The sequence below is a fragment of the Oryctolagus cuniculus genome, chromosome 6, assembly GCF_964237555.1.
Source record: "Oryctolagus cuniculus chromosome 6, mOryCun1.1, whole genome shotgun sequence".
Classification (NCBI taxonomy): domain Eukaryota; kingdom Metazoa; phylum Chordata; class Mammalia; order Lagomorpha; family Leporidae; genus Oryctolagus; species Oryctolagus cuniculus.
In genome coordinates this window covers 60,153,171-60,157,327 of record NC_091437.1, presented here as the reverse complement: position 1 = coordinate 60,157,327, position 4,157 = coordinate 60,153,171, and the positions used below count along the sequence as shown (strand labels likewise).

Here is a 4,157-nt window from a genome sequence, read left to right as displayed (position 1 = left end):
ACTGATGCGCAGCCATCACCATCCTCAGGCTTCCTCAGTATGTAACTCTCACAGTGCGCATTTCTATACAATAGTATGCATGTAATAATCACGTGACTCTTTACAAGATCAGCTCTACTCCCTGCTTTGTTTGTCCATCTCACAGACACAGAGCACTAAGACTCAGAGATGGGGAGCCACCGGTCCTGCGTCACACAGTGAGTGAGAGGCAGAGGAGGCAACCCCAGAACCCAGATGTGCGTGGCTGCTCCTTCTGCCTGCAGTCCCCTTCCTAGCAGGGACCTGAGGGAGCCATCAGACAGCTGGCTGGGTTGGGAGCCGCCTGTGGCTGCCAAAGAGATTGCCTCTGTTTAAAGAAAGAGCCATTCAGTGAATGGGGACATGACCTTGGCTGCACTGACCAGCTGGGCTCTGGGGACTTGCTGGAGCTGCCCAGCCATCCACGGTGCCTGCACAATAGAGCCGCCGGCCCAGCAGTCAGAGGTGGCCCCCAGAGGTCACTGGCCTCTCGCCCAGGAGAAAGAGCAGAGACCTGCGACCCCTTTTCCCATGGACCACACAGGGAGGGTGTGCGGGGACTCAGCTCAGATGGACAACCTCAGGGCCCACTGGGACTTTGTCTGAGGCCCTGGAGGTCAGACTCGGATTCACATGCAACCAGCTTGGGGCTGCGTGTCTGACATTTGCTACATGCTGTCCCATGCATCTTTTCACCCATCCTCACAGGGACTCTTCGAGAACAGCTCTATTAGTATTCCCATTGAGAGGGCAAGAACGGGAGGCTCCGAGAGGTTCAGAGTCTAACCTGAGCACACACAGCTCCCAGGCTGCAGGGTCTCATTCCGGACACTCTTGTGAACTTGTCTGTTTATTTGTAGAGTCACCGTTTATGATATGTCTACTGTGTGCCAGAGACTGTTCTAGGTACTTGCAATACACAGATAAGCATGAATTAATTAAATAAACCAGCATGCATTACTTAAAGCAAATGCATTAAAATTATAAATGCTGCCCTTGTAAGGTTGACATTGGAACACTACCATGCCAGGGCCTGTGCAGTCACCATCCAAAGAGAAATCAGACCCCACTCTTGTTGTCAGGGAATCAATAGTCTAGTGCTGGAGCTGCATACATAGAAAGTTTCCAAGCCCTCCGAAAATTGTAAGGCCCTTCGAGATAAACTAGCAGAGAAGTTATGAGAACAAATGGTACCCATCAGGGAAGGCTTCCTGGAAGAGGTGTTACCTGAAATAAACCCTGCAGGATGAATCAAGGACAGTGAAGTCATTCCAGGGAGCAGTCACAGCAGGAGATGGAGTCCATCCAAGCCTGGCCTGGGCTGCTGGGCTCTGAGTCTCACACACAGCACCCAGGTCTGACTTGTTCTGCAGGTACAGTGTTGGCAAAGGCACAGGAGAAGCAGGAGGGGGTACACGTGGCCAAGGAAGAGGGGGTACATGTGGCCAAGGAGGAGGGGGTATACAAGGCCAAGGAGAACAGGGTGCTGTGGCCTTGGCCTTCAGGAGGCAGAAAGTTAAGAGGAGCAGGGGCCGGGATGCTGTCTGTGACTACAGAGATCACCGCGGGGCTGAGTAGAGGGACCCAGGGTTGAGGGGCCCAAGCAGACGCGGCAGCCATGAACCGGGGCTGCTCCAGACTCAGGGCTCTGGACTCCTAATCCAGTGCTCTGCAAGTAGTTTTTAGTATCTATTTATTTATTTGAAAGTCAAAGTTATAGAGACAGAGGGAGAGAGAGACAGGGGTCTTCCATCCTCTGGTTCACTCCCTAGGTGTCTACAATGGCCAGGGCTGGGCTAGGCAGAAGCCAGGAGCCAGGAGCTTCATCCAGGTCTCCCACATAGGTGCAGGGGCCCAAGCACTTGGGCCAACTTCCACTGCTTTCCCAGGAACATCAGCAGGAAGCTGGATCGGAAGTGGAGCCGCCGGGACTCAACCAGCACCCATCTGGGATGCCGGTGTCGGCACCTGCTACACCACAATGCCGGTCCCTGAAAAAAGAAATTACAATAAATTTTAAAGTAATCCCTGCAAAACGTTTTAACTTGTTTATTTTAAAGGCAAAATTATCCTTGCTCATTAAAAAAAAAAAGACAAGGAAATATAAGTGTATTTCAAAAAGTGTGTGGAAAACCGAATCATGAGCTTATTTTGATGCCCCTAAACCCTTGAAATCTATACTCACAAAGGCTCTTCAAAAAGTGCATGGAAAATGAGCCTTAAGAGTGGCTTTCCCAATGTTTGGTGCCAACACAAACTTTCCTTTTAATCCTGTCTTTCCCACTGACTTTTTGAAAAACCTTCCTGGAACATGATAACGCACAAACCCGAAGGCAAAGACCAGCCCGCCGTCCTCTGTAAAACTTTGGCGGCAAGGATCTCGGCCCAGGGGCAGCTGTATCAGCTCTATAGCACGCGATTACTTGAAGCGGAGCACAGCGTAAGAACTGGAACTTGGGGGCAGGCCAGAGCCCCCCCACACACACACCTTGGCCCCACCCACAGCTCTGAGTGTTTGCCAAATGTGACTGCGTCCCTAATCTCTGCTTGACGCGTTTGCTTTCAAACTTTGTGTCCGGCGCATCTGAGACCTGCCGCACACTTCTAAATTCAGCATGAACGTGTCTCAGACTCGTCCCTGGGGGTGGGGTGCACGTGGCTGGTTTCCCTTCCCTCTCAGCACAGGCCCCACGTGACACATTCCTTTGCCCACTGGCGGGCAGTGCCCAGCTGTGAGCCACCTCCCTCGGTGCCATCCTGGGCGCTCTCATGATGTCCCCGGGGAAAGCTCGGGGTGGAGCTGCCAGGCTGCAGGCCCCAGTGCTCTTTGCGCGTCTCTGTCCCAAGTAGGATTCCAGGGGCCCCCAAGTGAGCCTTAGAGCTGCCATCCTGAGAGCTCAGGCCAAGCGCCCAGACCCGGCAGGACCCGGCAGGCACCCAGATGCTCCTCCTCGGAGAGCCAGAGCAGCAGTCCCCCAGCTGGCTACTAATTAGGTCACGAGACGGTGTCATTCTGTCACTCAGGGTTTGTTCCATTTCCTTCAGCACTGAGGCCAAGGAGGGCTCTGTTCACAGCCACAGGACCCGGGGCATGGTGAAAACAGCGGCCAGTTCACACGGAGCGCACTGGGCCCCAGGCGTGGGCCAATACACACGCCTTCCCTCTATACACTTAGTCCTCGTAACCAAATACACAAGGCAGATGCTATTATTATTCCCATTTTATAGCTAAACGACTGAGGCACAGTCAAGGGTGTTGCCCAGAGTAATTTGCATTAATCAGTGGTGAGACCAAGCCTCAGACCCCGCATCCTGGTCCCTCTGCTCCCTCCCACTCGGCTATCCCATCTCTCAAAAACGTCAACCTCTTGCTCAGTTCTCAATTAGTCAGCATTCTTTTACCTGCAAGGAAAAGAAGCGAAAAAGTCCATCTTCCACAAGCAGCCAAGGGGCCTTCCTGACTGGAGGTAGGAGGAGACCTCTGACCCGCCAGGCCCAGGGAGACAGAAACGCCAGCCACCCCAGCACCTTTGGATGCCACGCCCTTGCTAGTTTCTGTTGCAAAAGTGCTTCCAGAGGCTGCCGGCAGCTCTCGGCTCCCCTTCGAACACACCTGCCAATTCCTGTTGAAACAAACAAATGGAGAACCAGGGGAAAGTCTAACTCGGGCCGCCTACCCACTCGTGATGGTCTAAATAGCTATGTTCCACCCACCACCCCTCAGCTCAAGCGGTGAAGCCCAAACCTCCAACGTGGTGATAAGAAGAAGACAGAGAGGGGCCAGCGCTGTGGCACAGGAGGGTTGAGCTGTGGTCTGCAGCACCACCATTCCATAGGAGCACCTGTTTGTGTCTGGGCTGCTCCACTTCCAATCCAGCTTCCTGCTAATGCACCTGGGAAAGCAGCAGAAGATGACCGAAATGCTTGGGCCCCTGCACCCATGTGGGAGACCCAGGAGAAGTTCCTGGTTCCTCACTTCCAATAGGCCAAGCTTTCAGTTGTTAGGGCCATCTGGGGAGTGAACCAGCAGGTGGAAGACTTCTCTCTCTTTCTATAACTCTATCATTCAAATGAATGATGAATAATGTTAAAAAAAGAAAAAGAGACATGGGGTGACAGGTTAAATGAGGTAGTGGGGG

The 4,157-nt window shown here is 52.9% G+C and overlaps 1 long non-coding RNA gene across 1 annotated transcript; it reads right to left on the bottom strand.

The window, feature by feature from the left end:
* Positions 1–1,694: 1,694 nt before the first annotated feature.
* On the bottom strand, positions 1,695–3,911 carry LOC127490801 (uncharacterized). Its single transcript, XR_007919207.2, has 3 exons — positions 3,764–3,911; positions 3,421–3,641; positions 1,695–2,009 (listed from the first exon to the last, which is right to left on the bottom strand). It is a non-coding gene; the product is annotated as an uncharacterized lncRNA (long non-coding RNA).
* Positions 3,912–4,157: the final 246 nt, after the last annotated feature.